At 45.8% G+C, this 22,754-nt stretch overlaps 2 pseudogenes; one reads left to right on the top strand and one right to left on the bottom strand.

Moving 5' to 3' along the window:
- The first annotated feature begins 991 nt into the window (after positions 1 to 991).
- LOC106008658 (olfactory receptor 2G3-like) lies at positions 992 to 2,164 on the top strand (annotated as a pseudogene).
- A 3,973-nt stretch (positions 2,165 to 6,137) lies between these two features.
- Positions 6,138 to 7,170, bottom strand: LOC147820643 (olfactory receptor 2G2-like; annotated as a pseudogene).
- Positions 7,171 to 22,754: the final 15,584 nt, after the last annotated feature.

The following is a 22,754-nucleotide window of genomic DNA, read 5'->3' as shown; positions in this document are numbered from 1 at the left end:
GATCTTATGGCTGTGAGGCAGGTGTAGCACCACTGAGCTAAATCCCTGACCATATCTGAGTTGTTAAAAAGCACACTATAAGTGCTTTTATAGGAGTAGCATCCCTTGAGGTCTTTTTAAAATAATATGTATTATTTTGGGGTAAATATTTTTTCTTGAGTACCAAAGAGTTTTAGCTAGCCAGTCTAACATCTATTATATACACACACATCTTAAGGTATCTTTCTTTTTTCTGCCCATTTAATCAGTGAATGAACTTGTAGTGGTATGAGATAGTTTGAATTCATGCCATGTATTTTGGTTCTCCCAGTGCTTTTCCGTTTCCTGTTAATTATTGCTAACCTTGTTCCCATATCAAAAATGATCTTCCCTGCCCTTTCACTCCCATCTCAGCCCCGGATAAAGGGTCTGATTTCATTAGTAAACACTTCTTATTTGGAAATAATCCTTTTCTTATATATCATTTTTCCAGCCCTTTTTGAAAAAAAATATTTATTTTGTTCAGCTTTCGAATATCCCTTTAAAGTGTATATTCTTCACTGTGTAACTGTTCATTTTTGTTTTGTCCCTAGGTAGACTGTAGATGCACAGATGCTCCTACCATTTTCTCATGAAGCCGGGAGCAGAGAGGCGTATAGAATTAGCAAAAGGTCAAGCCCATGGAGATAATATTCCCCCCTTAAAATGCCCTCGTCTTCTGCAGGGGCACAGCTCTAGACAGCGTGCTCACACTCACAGGGACTGTTGTCAGCCTCCGATGACCCCACAGGTGGAAACACCCGAGATTCCCATTCCCGAGGCTGACTTGCTGGGCTGGAGCACAGGGATATCACGTGAAGTCCCAAGTCAGAACCCTGGAGGGAGAGGGGAGCAGTCTGGACATGTCAGCACAGGCCATCCTCTCTGCTGTCATGTCCTGCTGCTCTGGAATCAACTGTCCTGTGCCTCTGCCCAGGGCTATGAGCAGGCCAGTGGTGTGGTGCCCATCAGGATGGGGTGGGTCAATGACAGTACCCTGCCTGGGTTCATCCTCCTCAGCTTCTCACACACCCTGGCCTGGAGCTGGTGCTCTTCAGGCTTGTCCTCCACAACCTCCTGACACTGCTGGGGAACATCACCATCATCATGGTCTCACACCTGGACCCCCTCTGCATATCCCGAGGTACTTCCTCAGTAACCTATCCTTGCTGGGCCTTGGCTTCACCACCAGCCTGGCCTCTCAGACTGTGGTGAATCTGTGGGGCCCAGAAAGCACCATCAAGTACGGGCTTGTGTGGTGCAGCTCCACATGTCCCTGGCCCTGGGCTCCACTGAGTGCATCCTCCTGGTTGTGGTGGCCTTGGATTGCTATGTCACCATCTGGAAACCCCTGTCCTATGCAGTCTTCATGAGGCCTGGCTATGCCACCAGCTGGCCTGGGCCTCCTGGCTCAATGGGGTGGCCAATTCCCTGGTCCATGCCACTTTCACCTGGCGGCTGCCTCTCTGTCGTAACCACGGGCTGCATTGCTTCATTTTTAAGTTCCCTGCACTCCTCAGGCTGGCTTGTGTGGACACCACGGTCAACCGACTGGTGCTTTCTGCGGTCAGCATCCTGTCCCCATCCTGCTCCATGTGCTTATCCTTGGGTCCTACAGCTTCAGAGCACAGGCTGTGCTGAGGATCAAGTCTGCAGAGGCACAGCACAAGGCCTGCAGTGCCTGCTCCTCTCACCTGATAGTGGTGGTCATCTTCTATGCACCATCATCTACACGTACCTGCAGCCCTGGGACAGCCATGCCCAGGACTGAGGCAAGTTCATCTCTCTCTTCTACGCCATGGTGACCCCCACCTTGAACCTCATCATCTACATGCTGAGGAGCAAGACATGAAAGAGGCTCTAAGGAAACTCCTCTCAGGACCACTGCATCTCCAGCACATTCAAGGTGAGTGGATTCCACTCTCAGCTGGTGTCTCTCAGTGGGATTGGCCAGACCCCCACTCTAAACTCCGCCCCAGTAGATTCGCTGCCCTCTTCTTGGTCTTTATGACTGATTTTTGTCTCCCTTGTATGGTTAGGCAAACTGTACATGAGTCCATTTAAGCGGAATCTTGGGCCAGGCAAACTGTGCTGTGCATGCGAGTACACTGTGATCCTCACTGCAAGACCCATGAGTTCCTTCTGACAGACTCTGACATTCAGAAAGTCAATCATTAAACTTTACTTACTGTTTCTCTAGGATAAGAGGTTTCCATTTTTAAAAATTTCAGTGAAATGTTGTTTCCAGTGAAATAAACAGTTTTTATTTTCTATCTAGTGCCCTCTTATTAAAGTGTCACATTGGCTAATAGGTGATTTCTAGTATGATTTGTCTACCAAAGCAGAATAAATGCCTGCTCCCACTCCCTGATTAACATCACAGCATCTATTTCTTTTCATAAGCCACTTCCCATTTAAAGATATATTTCAAGAGTTCAATAAGGGATTATAGAAAGCAAGCACACTGGCCACACTATTTCTCTTAACTCAGTAAGGGCATCCCGTTCTGTGGACTACAGGTCACTGTGCGCATCATAGATTCAGGCCTCTTGGAAGAAAAGATAATCTGATGTTAGTTTTACAACAATGAGAATAATCAAAATTCAAAAGACATCCTTTGCTTTTTGTGAGAAGTAGCTTTACTGAGATGTGATGACACACACAGGAGTGTCTGTACATCTACATCCACACAATTGAATGTTACCATGCTCTTATCACCCAAGAAAGGCTCAGCTCATGGTCCTCTCTGGCCTTGGGAAGTGTCCTTGTGCTTCCTGGTCGTGCTCTGTGAAGTCACTGCAGGAGAGACCCCCAAGTCTATGTGCACAGCTGTGTGGAGCCCTGGGGCCCTTGCATGGCATGGTGCCCTCCCAGTGGCTGAGACTTTGCATTCCCTTAGCAGAAGTCCAGCTTCCTCCTCCTATACACCTCAGCTGACTCAGGCCTGGTGTCCACTCAAATGTCCACAACTTATTTTCTTCACTGAACATCATGTCCTCCAGGCTCATCCATGTCATGATGATTAAAGAATTTCCTGCCTTTTACAGTGGAACCCTTGCACCCTACATTTGTCCATTTGAAAAGCAGAAGGTCAGAAACAGAGCTCTGCAGTCCTGGGGGATTCTCTCTCTCTCTGCTCTGTCCTGTCCCAGGCCCTGGACATTCTGGACATAAGAGAAAACAGAACTGACAACACACTGAGTGGGCCGAAAGGCTAGACCTGGGACCACATAATACTTGCCTTCAAATCACATCACAATTTATAGCTGTTTTATTATAGCATGGTAGAGTCATGAAAGCAGACATCTTGACAAGTGCAAGACAAAAGAGCCCTTCAAATGAACCCACACATTTGTAGTCCAGTGATTTTCAGCAAACTTGCACAGAACAAATAGTGGGAAAAAGACAGCCTTCAATAAAGGGCACGGGGGAGGCTGACATCCACATGCAGAAAAATGAAACTGAGCCAGCCCTATCTTACATCCTGCACAAAGTATTGATGCAAACTTGATTAATGACTTATCCATAAGACTTGAGACTCGAGATCCTAGAAGACGATGTAGGAAAATCCCTCTTGACACTGGTCTTTGTAGAGCTGTTGTTTAGATAGAATATTAAAATCCCAAACAGCAAAAGCAAAAGTAAACTAGTGAGGCTACATCCAATAAAAAGCTTGTGCATGGCAAAGAGAAATAATAAACACAGTGAAGACACCTTATGGCATGGAAGCACATACTTGCCGTCATACATCTGGTAAGAGGGTGATATGTGAAATGTGGAAGGCACTCACAGCTCAGTAAGGAAAAACAAAGCCAGAAACAGGATGCAACAAAAGCCATTCAAGGGGGAAGGTTGCAGTGACAAATGCCTACACTGAAAATGAAGAAAGATATCCACACACAGCCTAACTTTACACCTCAAGGAACTGCGGAAAGGGAGTAACTTAAGCTCAGGGTTAGCAAGATGAAGAGAACAAAACTGACTAGAGCCTAAATAAACAAAATAAAGGAAAACAAAATTGTTATATGCCTTCATGTATCTGCCAAAAGGAGACCATTAATCTGTGTAGCCAATTTCAAAAAAGACTTCTGACCATGGAGAGCAAAGTATCACTTTCTAATTCAATACAATGGTACCAATTTGAATAGGACCATAAAAGCCCAAAAATCAGTAATCCAGGATAACTTGAAGTTATTAATATCTCCAATTGTTCTTTGGTGAACAATGGAAAAATATTGAACACACACATACACAAGCAAAGAAAAAATAGAGCCAGGAGTTTATAAAGATAAATGAATCTGACTAGACTAATAAAGAAAAAAGGCAAAGATTCAAAGGATATAATTATAAACAAGACACGTCACAACTGACAGAACTGAAACCAGAGAAATCTGTTTGTACACCCCCAGACTGGGCAGCTGTAAGAAAAGCATATGGAGTACTGAGACTGAATCAGGAGGAAATTGGAAAATCTGAAGTGTTCAATAACAATACTGAGATTATCTTCCAGGAAAGAAAGCCTAGGATTACATGACTTTACTGATGAACTCTTCCAAATACGTAAAGGAGAGGTAATATAAATCCTCCTCAAAGTCTGCCAAAAAATAAAGACACTGGGACATTTTCAAGCTCATTGTATGAGAACTACTTTGCTTTGAACAAAGGTAGACAAGGACACTCCAGAAAGGCAGATCACAGGCCCATTGCCCTGATGACTAGAGATGAAAAATCATCATCACAGTATTAGTAAGTGAAATTTCACAGCACTATTTATGCCTCTGACATGGGGATCAGGTGGAATTTATCCCTGAGATGCAAAGACAGCTCAACACTGCAAATCAGGATGCATGGTGTGGACAGAGTGTGTGTGGGGGGGGGTTGGGACTTTGAGGGTGGAGCCTTGCAAGCAGGCACCTGGGACCCTGGGCATTGAGAAGGGGAGAGTGAATTGGGTGTCCTGCCGAATCATGAGTCAGGAAGGCAGGGCACAGGGGCACCTCAGGGAGATGAGGGATCAGAGAATGGGCCAGGCCTCCTCTGGCCTCCAGTCACACCCAGGCACTGCCCTGCTAAACCCCTCCCCACACATTACCTTCTTAAGCACTTCCTGAATCCTGTGCAGACCCCGCCTGCAGGTAACTGGACTTCACCCTGTCCAGAGACCGTGCCCCTGTGAGAGAAAAGAATGACTGGTGAATGGCATTCCCTTGGGCCCCCTAAAAGTGTAGGCATCCAGTGTTGGGAGCTCACTCTGGAGGAGCTGCTCTGCTATGAGCCACTTGCTGTCCCTTTCCCGGGCTGGTCCAGGCAGCAGTCAGAGTGCTTTCTTTTTCAAAACAAATTTTCAGTTTACTTTGCTCTGTAATTTGTGCCTATCATGATTTCCAACAGATCTAGACAAGGACTCACGGTAGCCAGTGACAAGAGATTTCACTGTTTCAATATGTTGCGGAGCAGCATTTGAGAAAATGCAGTATCTTTTCATGACAAAAAAAGCACCATAAATTAGGTGTAGGAGGAACGTACGCAGCATTTATTATGGGCCATAAATGAGAAGTCCACAGCTGACACTATGCTGCATGGGCGAGCGGTGGGAGTTCTCTGAGTTTTAGGATCAAAACAGTGAACCCGTGCATCACTTCTACTCAACATACAATCAGAAGTCCGGTCCAGGGAAACCAAGGAAAGAGAGAAGAGAATGCTTCCACATGGGGACAGACACTAATTGTCTGCTCTTTGCATAGGACACAATATGGATTAAAAAACCCTAAGACTCCACCCAACAGTAATCAGAGGCAATGGGCAAGGCAATAAAACCAGCATACACAGTCAGCACCCACAATGCAGCCTTCACATCTTTATATCAGCAGTGAACAATTATTTTGAAATCTTTGGTAGAAAATTCATGGATTTCAACTCCTCTGGGATCAGTTACTGGAAAGGTATTGTATCCCAAAAGCAGTGTGTGTATGCTTGTGCGTGCATGCGTGTGTGTGTGTGTGTGTGTGTGTGTGTGTGTGTGTGTGTGCATGTGATGGAGCAGCATGGAGTGCTATGATGCTAGGTCTGGTGGCTGACACTGAAGCTGGAGTCCAGTGCTATCCTGGGCCTCCCCAGAATCACAGCAGGGAGCTCTGTGGTGCTGGTGCCCAGGACTGGGAGCCCAGGAAATCTTCAGGGGAGAGAACATTAAATACATCGGATGGTTGAGTAGACACCAATGGCACCAATCTGCTCAGATCCACACGAGGAGGTGAAGTCAGCATCTTCTTCTCCTTGTTCTTCAGGGAATAGATGAGAGGGTTGAGCATGGGTGTCACCACAGTGTAGAAGAGGAAAATGAACTTGCCCTGGTCCTTGGAGCAACGCCTGGCTGGCTGCAGGTACACGAAGTTGATGGTGCCATAGAAGATGACCACCACCAGCAAGTGGGAAAGCAGGTGCCAATGGCTTTCCTCCTGTCCTGATGTGATGCCCAGCTCTGCCCAGAAATGAGGCTGTAGGAGCCCAGGATGAAGGAGACAGGCACGAGAATGAACAAGACACCGGCCAGGAAGAGCTCTGCCTCGTTGAAGGTGGTGTGCACACAGGCCACCCTAAGGAGCACAGGGACCTTGCAGAGGAAGTGGTCCATAAAGTGGTACCCACAGAGGGGCAGCTGCGGGGTGAGTGTAGACTGTACCAGGATGGTGACCACACCACTGAGCCACACCACGGAAGCCAGGATGTGACAAAGCCAAGGGTGGATGACAGAGGCATAGTGCAGAGGATGGCAGACAGCCACAGAGCGGTCGTAGGTCATCAGGGGCAGGAGGACACACTCCGTGGAACCCAGCGCAAGGCACACGTAAAGCTGGACCATGCAGCCACCATAGGAGTTGCTTTTCATGGGGTCCCTCAGGTTGACTAGGAGCTGGAGGATGATGCTGCTGGTGAAGCTGAGGTCCAGAAAGGAGAGATGTGAGAAGGACAATACATGGGCTTGTTGAGCTTGGCATCTGAGGGTGACACCAGGATGATGGTGGAGTTGCCCAGCAAGGTCAAGATGTAGAGGAGCAAGATCACCCCGAAGAGAACCAGCTCCAGCTGGTGCTGGTCAGAGAAGCCCATGAGAATGAAGCCTGGGAGGCCACTGTCATTGCTCCACCACATGCCTCTTGCTTGGCCATCCACCCCCGAGAGAGGAAGTCTCATCAGTGATAAGCACAGCACTTCAGGCTACCTCTTTGACAATGAAGACTTTGTTTTCAAGTTTTAGGAAATAACACTTTAGATACAAGTGAAGAGAAAAGGCAAAGGTAGAGAAGGCCAGGGTGTGATGACCTTTTTATCCTACCCCCTGTCAGACCTGGACCACTGGCCACACCTCTCCATGTGCCTAGATAATAAACAGAAGTTAGAAGCAACCAAGAATGAGGTTTTCTTCAATTTTCATGAACCTCGTTTTTTCAATGTAAAAGTATTGGAATTCAAGCACAGCCTAGACAACTTAGTGACTTGGAGTGACCCTGTCTCTAAATAAAATGGGTCTTCTATATTGCTCTATGTGACAGTCCTGAGTTCCACCCCTAGCACTCCAAGAAAAGAGGAAAGAGGTTAGAGAAGAGAGAGGAAAGAGAGGAGAGGAGGGGAGGGGAGAGGAGATCAGATTTGCCTCCAAATGGATGTTTTAGCAAATTAAAAGGAAGAAATGAAAATGGCTGAAGCTTTACACAGAATGAAATGAGGAGCCTGAGGAGTTAAGAACAGCTTCTCTCCATTCACTCCCAAGCCAGCCAGTGCTTGGCTGAGTCCAAGAGTAAACTGAGATCACTCACCGACCTCACACACACCTGTAACACGTCCGTACTAATGACTGAGGTGTCACCTTACACACTTACAGACATGAACACGTAACTTACACGACTATAACAATTCCATAACAACATGATTAGGAAAACAAGGTGAATATATCCACTTTCCTCCACAAATGCCCAAACCTCCAATTATCACAAGAGCAATGTATCAATTAATCATTGGTATTTCTTAGCATCCTACCCTTGGAGACCTATGTCTTGGCTCTGAGGTGGTTTTTTAAACACAGTTCTGTTCAGGTTTTAAGTATTGGTGAGGTATGTCTTCCCATTGGTTATTAATTTGCAGCTCTGCTGTCCAGTTTCCCATTTATGCTACTGGAATGCACTCCTAAGCACTGCCCCAAGCAGCCCACCCTGTCAAGAAGGCAGGCCTGTGGATCAGGGTCGCCCAGGGCTCTGGTGGCTCGAGTCCTGGCTGGGCCTGGTGTTCCTGAGCCTCAGCGTCCTGCTCTGTGGCATGAGGACCAGTTCTCCTGTTCAGGGCAGGCTGAGGGGAGACAGGGACCTAAGTGCCATGTGGAGGTAAACATGTGAGCAAACTGTGCACTGGCAGTGTGAGGCAGGATCCTCGCCCTCCACGGCTGTGCAACCACATGGGACCCTTATGTGTCCAGCAGAGGAGCAGAGGGCACGCCAGGCTCTGGGCAGTGTTCCCACACCACAGGAACCTGGGTGTAGCTCAGGAACCCATGTGGGGCCCAACTGAGCCTACAGACAACACGGGGCCACGGTCCCCTCAGCAAGAGGACTCAGCCACACGGTGAGGTCTGAAGACACACGTGTGAAGCTGAACTAAGTGTGTGCAGGAATGAAATAATAGCAGATACGAACAATGCACTGTATTAATATTATATGTTAATGATAATTTCTAAGGTATTTATTATCACATATAAATATAAGATACTAATAACATATTTGCATAACTGTGAATTTGTGATAATTTGAATAAAATTATTTCCATATGAGGGAAACTAAAATTGAAATCTTTTCCACTTATCTCATCATGTTTTATGTAAGAGCATTTTGTACTTAGTATCTAATTTTCACATACCGCTCCATTCAATTAGAAACACACAGACAATTTCCCACTTTTTACTTGCCCATTTTGAAGTATTTTACATATTCTTGTGTGTGCATAGATGTGATGTATTTGATGGAAAGCTGTTACTGAACTACTGCTCTGTGGACATCACTTCAGCGACATTCAGGATGCCCGTGGCATTCCACGCCAGACCTGGATGTGGGAATCGGAAGAGGGGAGATGGACACGGTCAGCACCTGCAGGGCGGGCCTGACTCAGGAGAAGGCTGAGCTCTGGTGCACCCACCTGGGGAATGCTTCCTTGTCCTGGAGGGGAGGGCGTGGACCTGAGTCCCCGCTGCCAGCACCTGGGAGGAACAGGCCATGCCCAGGAGACACCAGGGAGAGGCAGCCCACCTGGGGCCCACCCTCGGAGTTAATGGCCAGTAGAGCCTGGGTCCCTTGGACACACAGCAGCTGTGCCATGCAGGCCGCCTCTGCAGTGTGCCCCTGCTCTGCCTGTCTTGGTGGAAACAGCTGTTCTGGGGTTCCAGAGGGGAGTTTCCATGTGCACCCGGAGACCCGGCTGACAGAGTCCACACTGAGATCGCCTCCCTTCCCTTCCCGGGTAAATGCCTCTGAGCACTACTTTGGGGGCCAGAGAAGTGGGAAGACACAGGCCGGCCCAGGGGCAGTGGCTTTGGATAAATACGGGACAGACGCTGGCCAGGCTAGAGCACCACCAAGGAAGATCTGCCTTGGTGGCAGCTCTGCAGCTCTGGGTCTAGGGATGTTTGCTGTGCTGAGAAGGCCTGGCCCGGAGGCAGTCGGGTGAGAGTTTCATCCCAAGTGGTGTTTCCTGGATCAGTAGGCCAATGGGGGAGGGCTGGATAAGGGAACCCCCGAAAGCACCTTCACCATGGCAGCATGGAACCCCGAGCAAAAGCAGGACTATGTGCCCCGTGCTATCCGGGTAGATATCATCAAACAAGTGTTATTTACAGAAGAAAAATGCTAGGAAAATCCTAAAATCTGCTGGGTGCAGACTTCACTAGTTACAGCCTCTCTGAACAGTGTGCTGAGGTCTCAACCAATGTGTGTAGGAAGGGGACACACTCACCTCAGTCCTGCGGGAGACACAGGCCTAATCTCAGTCATCCTGGGGTTGCTGACAGAGTCCCCTTTATTCTGCAGAAGAATGAGAAGATATGGAAGTGAACTGTGCTATAAAAAGGCTGTGTCAGTAGTGTAAATCCTCTGCATGCTGTGTGCATCACTGGGAAGGAGGCGAGATGCAAACGTGGAGTATTTGGAGCCCACAGGTCCTAGGAGGCTCCGTGCTTCCACCAGCACACCCAGCCCTGTACTGTGCCCCTTTCAGGCCCAGCTGCTTGCAGCTCATTGGTGCTTCCTGCTCAGCGATGCACCTGCCTGCCCTGAACTCAATGTCGGTCCCTGTAAGCTTCTGTTTCTGCCCCTGGGAAAGGAAATGATTAAACACTTCAGGATATGCTTTACAGAAAACTGAAATCCCCTTATTATGTTTCATTTTTAAATTTAAATTAGGTGGATTTTAACTGTTACATAAAAGCATAAGAATGGTAAGTATTAATGAGGACAATGTGCTGTTTCTGTGCTTGAGTGCTCTGCAACGTGCTTAAATCTGTTTAAAGCTACTGACCTAGCCCTTATCATTCTGTACTGTGAAAACACTCAAGATTCTCTCTTTTCTGGTTTTAAAATGCACTTTTCATCATGGATCAACATCTCCCACCCTCACCTTTCCCCAGGGCCTGGCCACCTCCATGTGAATTTAGGGGCAGGGAGGGAGATCTACCAATGGGAAGGGCAAGCGATGGAGAGACGAAGGGGTGAAAAGGAAGGTCTTGTGTCATACCTGCGCCTGCTCCTCAGGAGCAACGCAATCATCATGTGCTACAAATACACAGTAATGCAATTTTAAACATTATTTTAAAGTAAAAAGCCATGAAACATGACGAGATTCCTGACTCACAGAGGAAACTGCACAGAATGCCTCAGAAAGATATGTGTAGGACACAATCAAAAACCTCCCTCCTGGGCCAGGGATTTAGCTTGGTGGCACCTACCCCACCTCACAAGCACCAGGTCCTGAGTTCGATCCCCAGTACCAGAGGAAAAAAAAAAAGAAACCCGAAAAACTCCCTTGCTTTAACGGGAAACATGAGCATCTCCTGGTGGTCAGTATGTCAGTTCCAACAGAAGATTATGGGAAATATATTCCAGGCTTACCCTTCCAGATTACTAATACACTGTAAATTAGGCATATGTCAGCAAGGAAAGCACTAGTTTGAGCTCAGTCCATCTGTAAGCGTCTCCTCCATGGCAGGTGAAGCGTCTCTTCCTCTCCTGATGTCCAGAGAACACCCCTCTTACCAGAAATCTGTGGACTCAGCTGGGACAGACTGCTCCCCAGAGAGATTCTGAGTGGGCCTCTGGGACCCCACGCTTCCAGGAAATGCTCATTCAACCAGAGGCCAAGGACAGTCACACACCATGGTCGCCAAGGTCATTGCTGCATCCCACCACACACTCTGGCGCAGTCTAGAGAATTTCCCCAGCACCAGCCAACCCCAGCTCTCTTGGCACCCATCTGCCTCTCCCTGCACTAGCTTGCCCCCCAGCAGGCAGCCCTCTCTGCACCCAACCCTTTCTAGTGGTTTCTCTTTGGAGCTGCAGGATCTGAATTTCTTAGGGCTGATTGCAAAGCTCAGCATCATCTCCTTTCTGACCTCCTCAGCTCTTTCTGGTGTTTTGTTTGTTTTGTTTTGTCCCTCTCACATTTTCATTTTTGCCAGGACTGGTGTGATGTTTCCTGCTCATTCCTGACATGGAAACGTTCTCCTCTGGCCTGGCCTGTGTTCACACTTCACTCCTCAGAAACCTGTCTCCACTGCCACTGAAATAAAACCTCCCAATCACACTGTTCATTTCAATTTCTAGCATCTGAAACAGAAATCTTAATTACATAATTATTTTTAAACTTCTAGTCATGACCCCAGATTCTGCACTTTGTGGGGACAGCGTGATAATTGTTTGTTTAGTATTTGAGTGTTTGACACAGTGCAGTATGTGACAAATGCTGTTAAATGGGATCATTCATTTAATCCAGCCATCCCTGCCTACACGACTCCCATCAAAACATCTTCACTTCCTGCAGCAGCTCTGGAGTCCTCTCTCCTGAGGGTCTTGATGAGGTGTGATCAAAAATACTGTGAGCGCTGCTGCCCAGTTCCATCCAACAGAAAGTCAGGCTTCTAAAAACACGATGATGTGTCCTCATCACCTTATTTACTGGATCTACCATCATGCAACTTCTGGCTCCTCCCCAGGGTCAAAATGACTGTGAAAGAGACACATTTTGGATCAGTTCAGGGCAGTGAGGCAGCTAGGACAGCACAACTAATGGCACTCAGGACAGAGGACTCCAGAGCTGCTGAGGAAAGTGGCAAGGACACCTGTACAGGGGAGGACTTTGAGAGGGATTAACAGCAATGCATCTGCTAATGTAATATTTTTTTATTTAAGCACATGCCATGGTATGTATCAATAACGTACTGTGTACCTCTAAAAGCTAGAAAGATTCTGAAAGGTTTTACCATAAGGAAACAATAACTATTTGAAGAGACAGATATGTTTAATCTGATTTAATATTACATAGTATGTCCATGCAGCAGTATGTCTCCAGATACCCCATTAAGATGCACAATATTTATGGTCTTATGTATCAGTGAAAACAAATTTGATTTATAAAAGATATGGTACACTAAACAGGAAAAGGAAGAGGATAACAACTTTTGGGAAATAAAATTATAAATCCAATCTAATAACAATCAAAATACAAACAAGCATTGGTGGTCCGTGACAATCTAATTCTAAGGTTAAATGGAAATTCAATCAGATGAAAAGTTGTCTATCTTTTTTTAAATCTTCAGAAAAAGAGAAAAAAATTGGAGACTCTCCTACCATACTATCAAGGCTCCCCAGATAGCAGTGCAGAGTGTGGAGGTGCAGGTGAACAGATCTGTCAGCAGGGGAGGACAGAGCCCAGGCCAGGACACAGCCCAAGGGCTGTGCAGGTCTGTGGGGAGAGAGTTTCTCTTCCCAGTAGTGGTTCTCAGAAAGTCCAACGGCAAAATAAAAGGTAGACTGTGCGGGATGTCTCCTGGGGAAGACAGGAAAGTTGTGGGATGGCTACGCAGCACTGTGATTGTCCTCAGTGTCACTGAAACATACACTCAGAAGTGACTGCAATGGTGAAGATTTTGTATGTATATTTTTACCGTGACAAAATAAAATTTCCCTCTGTCTCCATGTTATATGTGAAATTTCCAGGTGGACTGTAACTAAATTTGAGAGAAAACTAATGAAGGTATTTCAGAAGAATATTGGAATGTATTATTATATTTCACTTCTTAAACAAGACCCAGAAAGTACTCTGACTAAAAAGTAGATGAATTTAATATCAACACAATAAATTCCACTCACTTGTTGACATAGTAAAGTGAGTTAGACAGAAGCTAATCCACACGATACGTGCAGCACATATTAATAAAAATGCATTCATGCTCAACACCTTTAAGCACATTTAAAATCAATAAAAACATAGAATATAATGTAAATTGGGCCAAATAATGTGTGCGAATATGTATTTCAGAATATGTTAGTAAGCAAAATAAGGGTGTTTAGGGAAATAGGAATTAAAGCAGGCACATGAAACCACTACATTCCCACATAGAAGAGGTATGCAAATTTAGGAAGCTGACACCGTGCAGCACAAACAGGGATGTGGACAACACACACACATGCACGTGCACTCACACACTCACACTTGTGCACACACACTTGCACTGTCATGGGACAGCAGGATGACCACACAGGAATTGTCTTATCTTTTTCTAGTAAATTTAGAGCTCTGTACACTCTGTCACTCAGCCTTTCCCCTTTTCAGATCCCCAGGGAGGCCTCAGACATGTCCACAGACACAGCTAAGAGAAGTAATAGGTGCCTTGCTCAAAAGCAGCAGAGCTGGAAAAAGCTGAGGGTCTATCAAGAGCTGAAGGAAAGAACAGTGATGTGTTTCTTCAGGGAGAATGATCAAAAGTGAACATGAATGAATCAGAATTACCTACCTCAACTGCAATAAACACTATATACATGAGGTTAAGAAAATCCCAGGCACCAATGGAAATAGAGGTAAGGGCACCACTTACATAAGATCCAAAGCACACAAAACTAACAAACCCATGCTAACCTGGCCAGGGTGGTAGAGAAGTGATTCCACGCACATCAGGAAAAGGGAACTTCTGGGAGCAGGAGGGGACCGTCAAGTGAGGTATTTTTTTTCAATCAGACAAAGTCTATGGCTGGGAGTAGAGTTTCACTGTGGTTTACATCGTCCAAGTTGTGAAAAGTATACAACACACATGTCCACCATTACACTGTTACGAGTCGTTTCACATCTGTCCTCCTTGTGAGGTGAGGCATTAGGGCATGGCAGGCTAGGGAAAAGACAAGATCAAACTGTCACTTAGAAAGATCAGAAACAGGCTGAAGAACAGGATGTCACCCGTCAGTGCATCACACCCAGGATGCCTGGGCAGAGTCGCTCCCAATGGACCCCCTCTGAGAAGATGTAAAAGCTGCCAGGGTGCCCCTGCCCTGCTTGTCCGTGGCCCGTCCTGCTGTGGGATGTATCTCTTCTTGCTCTTTTTTCCTTCTTCCCTTTCTTCCTTTAAGCACAAGCTTGTGTTTAACTGTTCATCAATTGTACCAGTCAGTTCTCTGGGCAGGAGAATAAAAGCCTGGATCCACCAGAGGGCACGCCATCCGCCCACACGTGTGCTTCCCTTCTGTCCCCTGAACTTTTGCCCACTCTGTGGCTTTACCTTTCCCCAGTGTCACATCGCCACATCTACAGCACTTACAGAGCGACCTCCATCACTTCTCAGGCTGGGTCTAAGATCCCTCGGTACATCTGGGCCTGCACAGCTCATTTCTTTAGGTCACAGAGTAGCATTTCATGGCCTGGATATACCACAGGGGATGCCAGGACGCCTGGGCTGGGTCCAAATTTTGTTATCATAAATAATACTCCCCAAACTATTTATGTGCAAGAATTTGGTGCGTATGTAACTTTCCAATTAGAGGTTTATCAAATTGATTGATCTTTCCAAAGAAATGTTTCTTGATTTATTGGTTTTCCTTATTGATTTACTGTTTTCAATTTTATTGATTCATGCTAGTGGGGTTGTTTTGAGAACTTGACCATATTTTATCACTTAATTTGGTTGGTGATTATTTGGGTTTTTGCCCTATAGTTCTTCACTAATCTAACCATTTATATTTTATCTACTTTCTATCATGCTTGATATACTTTTAGAAAACACACAGTTAGAAATAAAGTGGCTGGAGAAGTGACAATTTGTGAGATATTGACAGCTCCCTGCCATTGAATGGGTATCCAAGTGAGAGCAGACCTGTTGCCCTGGCAGGCCTGGGGGCCCTGAGTCAGGCAAGAGCACGCACTGTGGGAAAGGAAATCGGAGTTGATCTGAATCTAGGTTCTGCATGGTGGAACAGGCGAGTTGTCTTTGCTGAACTCCTGACATTCCTCTACACACACAGAAGGCGGGAAAGAGTTCTCTATGCCTTGTCCTGATTTCTCTCACCTGCTTTGGTGCCTCTGAGTTGCACTCAACACAGCCTTTGGCTTGGTCCCCACTGGCCCTCACCTCTTACAGACTCAGGTCAATTCTCAGCCACCACCTGGGCCACAGCCCCTCTGCTGATGCTATGTGTGCTTCTCTCCTGGCTCTGGGCATCATCTTCTCAGGCTCCCTCATGCTGTGCTGGTCCGTCTTGCTCACTGTATCTGTCTAGCTCTTCACTGATTCCTCTTTTCCTTGGGAATGGCCTTAAGTTCAATTCTGGGTCTTTTCCTTTTAGTTACTCTACTGAGACTTATGCTCAGTGACTTGCTTTAAACGGGACACAATCAGCAGATGATTTCCAAGATTCAGAATCAAGACCAGACATTTCATTAAATGCCTGATCTATAAATATAACATGTTCAATTTTGTCTGCAGGCATAGAGGAAGTCAAAATTAACACACCCAAAAACACAGTGGACAATCCCCTACACACCAGCTCCACAAGGTTCCCACTTGCAGTGCATGGTAAATCCATACCCAGCTTTTAAAATAGGCAGTGCAGAAATGGTACTTGGAGCACTGAAACCATTCTGTATGACTACTCGGGATGTCACCCACAGCATGTCACCACCACAGAGAACCACAAACAGATGGTGGGGGCCATGACAAGAACACCTCAGTGCAGGTGCATCAACTGCCACTGGAGCACCTTCACGAGGAGGAGGAGCCTGAGGCAGTGATGGAGCCGTGGTCGAGACACCACATCTGTGTGCAGCAGATGTCATAGGGAAAATGAGCTGTGGACTGAAATTTTTGAAAAAATAGCTTGGATTTCTTTTGTTAGACTGATTCCTAGGTATTTCATTACTTTGGATGCTATTGTGTAGGGAGTTGTTTCTCCATTTCCTCTCTCAGTGAGTCTGCTGTTTGTGAACAGGAAGGTTACTGATTTTTTAGTGTTGACCTTGTATCCAGCTACTCTATTGAATTTGGCTATTAAGGCTAGAAGACATTTGGTGGAGTTCTTGGGGTCTTTTTAGAGTGTCATGTCATCTGAAAATGACAATTTAACTTCTTCATTTCCTACCTTTATTCCTTTTATTTCTTTCTCTTGTCTAATAAACTATATGGAACAGGAGTGGTGATAGTGGACATCCTTGTCTTATTCCTGATTTTAGCATGAAGGAGTTCAGTTTTTGACCATATACTATGATACTGGCTGTTGGTTTTTCATAGAAGTCTTTAATCAGGTTGAGAGAAAGTCCATCTATTTCAATTTTCTGTAGGGTTTTTATCATGAATGTGTGTTGGATTCTATCAAAAACGTTTTCTGCATCTATTGGGAGGATCATATTGCTTTTGTCCTTGGCTCTGTTAATATAGTGTACTACATTTATTGATTTGCATATATTGAACCATTCTTGCATCTCTAGGATGAAATCCACTTGTTCAGGGTGTATGATCTTCTTGAGGATCTTCTTCATTCTGTTTGCCAGTATCTTATTGAGGATTTTTGATCTATGTTCATAAGGGAGATTGGCCTATAGCTCTCTTTCTCAGTTGCATCTGCCTATGCCTTTAGGGTCAAGGTGATGCTTGCTTAGAGGAATGAATTTGGGAGTGTTGCTTCCCTTTCAATTTTATTGAAGAGTTTAAACGGTAGTGGCAGTAGTTCTTCTCTAAAAGTCTTTTAGGATTCAGCAGTGAAGTCATGAAGACCCAGGCTTTTCTTTGTTGGTAAGTTTTTAATCATGTTTTCAACTTTGTTGATTGATATTGGGATGTTTGAAAATTTTAGGTCTTCTTTGCTCAACTTTGGTAATCCATACATGTATAGAAATCTGTCCATTTCTTCTGTGTTTTCCATGTTATTGGCATATAGGTTCTCAAAGTAGGTATTGATGATCCACTGGATTTCTGCTGGGTCTGTTGTAATTTCACCCTTTATAACTAATTGCATGGATTTGGGCTTTCTCTCTCCTTTTCTTTGATAAGGTTGGCTAAGGGTTTGTCAATTTTGTTTATTCTTTTGAAGAACCAACTCTTTGCTTAATTGATTTTTATATTGTTCTTTTACTGTCCATTGAATTGATTTCTGCTGTGATCTTTATAATTTAAATATCAGATATCAGAAAATGGAAAGACATCCTTGCTCCTGGGTAGGAAGTACCAATATAGTGAAAATAGCCATACTTCCAAAACTGCTATATAGATACAATGCAATTCTGATTGAAATTCAAACAGCATATTTCATAGAAGTAGAGAAAACAGTCCAAAAATTTATTTGGAAACAGAAGAGATCTAGAATAGTAAAAGAAATTCTAGGCAACAAAGACAAAGTAGGGGATATCACAATCCCCAACTTGAAACTATACTACAGAGCTACTGTGAGAAAAACAACAAGGAAACAGATCCAAGGATCAGTGGAACAGATTAGAAGATGCAAAAAGAACTCCAGACACACTCAGCTACCTCATCTTTGACAAAGGAGCCAAACACCCTCACTGGAGGAAAGATAGCCTCTTCAATAAATGGTGCTGAAAAAACTGGGTTTCAACTTGCCAAAGATTAAAACTAGACATATATCTCTCACCATGTAGTAAAATAAATTGAAATGGATCAAAGATCTAAATATTAAAACAGAAACACTAAACCTGCTAGAAGAGAGGTTAGGTAGAACTCTTGAAAAGAGGCATAGGAAAAGATTTTATGAACAAAACGTCAGTTGCCCATGAACTGGCACAAAGAAGCAACAACTGGGATCTCTTCTTACTAAAAAGCTTCTGCATAGCAATAGAAACCACCAACACAGTGAAGAGAAAAACCCACATTCTGGGAAAAAAATGTCATCATCTGTTCCTCAGAAAAGGATCTACTCTCTGGAATATAAAAAGAACTCAAAAAAAAAAAAAACAAAACAATCTGACCTCCCAAATTTAAAGACTCATTCCAAAATAGGCAGCTGAGATGAAAAGACATTCCTCGGTTGAAGAAGTGGGAATAACAAATAAACATAAGAAAAATGTTCAACATCACTGGTCACTCAAGAGATGCAAATGAAAACAACACTGAGATTCCACCATACCCCAGAAAGAATGGCTGCTGTCAAGAAATCAACCAATAACAAATTCTGGTGGGGTTGTAGCTAAAAAAGAATCCTTTTCCATGGCTTGTGGGAGTGTAGACAGGTGCAATCACTGTGGAAATCAGTGTGGAGATTCCTCAAATAACTAGAATTAGAGGTCCCATTTCACCCAGCTATTCCCTTGCAGGGTATATTCCCAAAAGAATTAAAAGAATCATACCACAGAGATATATACTTGCCCATGTTTATGGTGGCACAATTTGTAATAACTAAATCTTGGAAACAGCCCAATTGCCCATCAACTGGAGATTGCATAAGGAAGATGTGGTGGTTTTTTTTGGGGGGGGTGTTGTTTTTTTTTTATAAAATGGAGTACTACTCAGCCATAAAGAACAAGAAACTAGAGACATTTATAGGTAAATGGATGCACACTGAGGCCATATTCTTAAGTGAAATAAATAGGACACACGTGTAAATAATGAACAGTTTCACTGGTGTGAAAATCTGAAAGTGTAAATAAGAATTAAAATGTATAATACATAATGTGAAATAAGAAGAAAAGGTCTAAAGGGGAAGGGGAAGTGGGAGGGGTAGGGAACAGGAAAGAAGGGAATGGAAATAATATGAGAAAAGGAAAAAAACGGAAAGAATTTTTCAATAGGGTGGGGTGGAGGGGTTCAAGGGAGGGCAGGGGAATTCACAAAAAGTAAGAAACCAAGATATTACATGTACAGGTACAAATTCCCAATGATAAATGTCACCATATTGAATACCTAAAATGTACCGATAACCTCAATGAATAAAAAAATAGTTTGGAGCTCAAGGACCCAAGTTCAATCCTCCCTGGTACAGAAAAAAAATTGTTTGGATTTTTTTCGTTAGCCAGACTGAATTTTTTAAAAACTCATTATACATTATTGTTTGTCACTGATAAATAAAACAATTATTTTAAAGATTTGTAAATAAAAATGAAGTTGTAAATAAAAGAAAAGATATGTTTCATCCAAAAGCAGTTCTAAAAGGCTGTCAGAAGCCTCTGCTGGGCCTGCCCTCATCCGGAGCCAGCTGGAACTCTCTCCTGGCTCCCTCTGAGCCCCATCCCCTCTCCCTCTGACCCCCATCCCCTCTCTGCTCTGCCCCACTGTGGTCCTTTCCTGTGCCCCTTCCCACTGCACACCAGGCCAGCCTGGCTCCCCTGATGCCCTTCCTTGTGCCACCTGAGGAGACTTGCCCATTCGTGCTCACCAGCGAGGGACCCACCCTGTGCCTCCATCCTCAGGCACCCTCTGGGATGCATGGATCCTCAGCCTTCTGCTCCTCCCAGCCTTGAGAGGCCGGGATTCTCATCTGTGTCCAGCTCCCAGGTGAGGAATGCCCCAGAGCACTGCTTGGGATGAGCCATTAGAAGGTGTGAGTGGGGCAACAGTCACAGCTGGGGGAGGCTGAGGCTGGAATGGGACCAAGGGGAGGTCACCTCTGGGCAGCGGGAGGCCCTGGGCCCTCTCCACCTCCGCACAGCTCCTCGGACACCCACTCCCAGCCAAGCCCTCAGTGTGCTGCAGGCTGCTCTCAGGAGAAGCCCAGGCCACAGACTGCACCTGTCCCTGATTGAGTCCTCGAGATGGGTCTTGCATCTTCCAGCTGCACCTTGTGGGCTTCCTAAAGCTCCTGTGAAATATGGGCTGACGGAGAACTGGCAGGTGTTTTATCTTCCATCAGTTTCATTAGGTTTCTCCATGTGCAGGTCACTAGGCCTAGCACTGAATTTTTCGTCTTCAGCCGAGTACATTTTCCTATTGGGAAATTTTTTGATGTTTCTGTTATCTTTCCAAATTGGTGACATTAAAATTTGCAATGACAAGTCTATGCTGTGTCTATTTTTTCCATGCCCTTTTCCAGGATTTAAGAGGCACTAAATGTTGGCTCCTGCTGCCTCCCCTGAAGCTCCCTGATGACTGAGGAGTGATTCTCCTTTCCACAGGGTCAGTTACAGTGCAGGAGGGGGGGAGCTCCAGCCTCCATCTGTAAGACCGAGGGCCTTACCAAAAGCTCCAAGAAGCTGACTACAGCGAGGACCACCCAGGAAGGAACACACCGGCCATGTTGGGAAAACAGACCTTTATTAGTCTGGCCAGACGGCACTCCCAAAGCAAAATAGCTTAGAGAGGCACCTGGCTCAGAGTCCGAGGTTGTTTTATAGGGGGTTAAGGCTGGCGGTTAACATGTGGATTCACAGAAAAAAAAAAGAACAAAGGTTACTGGCTCACTGTCACATGTTGATGGTCAGCAGACATCTTGACTGACAGTTACGACCACCCTGTTTACAGATTGTCCTATAGATACTGGGCCCCGGGACATTTGGATTTAGGGCAAACAGATGGCTGAGTAATCTCGCCCTATTACTGATTGTCCATTGTCCCGAGGCAAACACACTCCAACCATCAAATTTACCACAGAACCTAGGGGAGTAATTAACTTTTGAATCACACAGTCCCACACATCAAGCTCCGCCCACCTGAACCCCAGCCTCCCCCAGGCCACCTCAGCCCCCTTGCCTGCTGCCTCCTAGGCCCGGAATCCAGCCCCCCTTGCAGCCAGGCTCCTCCACCCCAGCAGGCAGGAGTTACATCGCCCGCCCAGCACCTGCTGCCCTGGGCCTGGCTGAACCCCAAGGAGGCTGCCCTGGCCTGGGACCCAGGAGGTCTCCACACAGGCACCAGCTCTGTTCCCAGTCTCTCTGCTCCTCCCCCTCCAAGTCCTGCCTGTGGAAGGAGCAGTGCAATGTCCCCACCAGGCTGAAGGAAGTCCAAGAAGGTGAGGACCTGTGAGCACACAGGACTGGTACCCCCCAAAGGGATGTCCCCTGCTCCCCGGGGGCTCCCTGTGGGGGGTGCCCCTACGTGCCTTTGCCCTGAACCCCAGGGCAGGTCTCGTGACCAGGGCAGCAAGAGCAGAGCAGAAAGCAGAGTCAGTAAGACCTAGGCAGCCCCTCTGCTCTCCAGGGTCTCTGCCACAGCCTCCTGAGCAGCTACCACCCTCCAGGCAGCAGTCCACATTTCCCAAGCTCCCTCCCTCACTTTGGTGACAGTTTCCCTCCCTGCCCCCCAGCTCAAAGGGAGACATGCACCTCCCTCCTTGGTGACTTCTGGGTGCCTCAGCAGCCCCATTGTACCCCAGGCTCCTGCTCAACAGGGTGCATGTGTGGCATCTAAGCCACCCACCTAAGCAGCCAATGTGACTTTTACCTGCCAGGACCCCCCCATTCACCCACCGCATCCTCAGTGAACCAGGGGGCCAACACAGGCCAGACAGCTGCCTGAAACAACATGCCCAGCCACCCGTAGAAAACCCTTCCCCATCCTCCTTCACAGCTGATGCTAGTGGATTCCTCTGGGAGTAACTTTGTGCTTCTCAATGTTGCCAGCTTCCAGCATCTAGACCTCATTCTGCGCTCTCTCCCTCTCTTTCTCCTCTCCCTGTCTGTCTCTTTCTCATCCTGTCTCTCTCATTCTTTCTCTCTGTCTCTCTCTTTCTCTTTCCTTTTTGCTATTTTGATTGTTTTTGACTGTCTTCAGAATCTTCTATAGTATACTTCATTGATCATCAGGATTATGCTTCTAGAAAAGTACTAATGCAAAACAATTAGGAGCACCTATGATCACCAATGGAAAACTCATAAATACTTCCTTCGTTTAATCTGAACTAATATATCCTTAAAAACTGTGATCTAATAGGTTTTATCCCATTTTACAAAGCCAAGTCAGTGGTGTAAGCGAAAGAACACAATTCACAGGCATGATGGGCCACTCTGCATAGACTCGCCCAGCCAGATGAACAGCTGAAGCCTCTTGAGACCTCTGCTGAGCTGCAAGCTTCACAAGACCAGGCTTGGCCTGTGGTAGGGCCAGTGAGAGGGCAGACAGCAGGGCAGACACTACTGATCTCTTAGGTGATGTTTCCAAACAATACTGCAAGGGGAGAGATTTCTCTTCAAATTCTTGTAGCCCTCAGTCATATGCCAAGCTACCACTAAGAGCTGTTGGGCTTTCTTCAAATATCAGAGTTCTCTTTTTGCCTCCTCAT

This window comes from Heterocephalus glaber, unplaced genomic scaffold (genome assembly GCF_053883595.1).
Source record: "Heterocephalus glaber isolate CG9 unplaced genomic scaffold, H.glaber_assembly_v1.0 deba00001831, whole genome shotgun sequence".
In the NCBI taxonomy this organism is placed as follows: domain Eukaryota; kingdom Metazoa; phylum Chordata; class Mammalia; order Rodentia; family Bathyergidae; genus Heterocephalus; species Heterocephalus glaber.
This window is presented reverse-complemented; position numbering and strand designations above follow the sequence as displayed.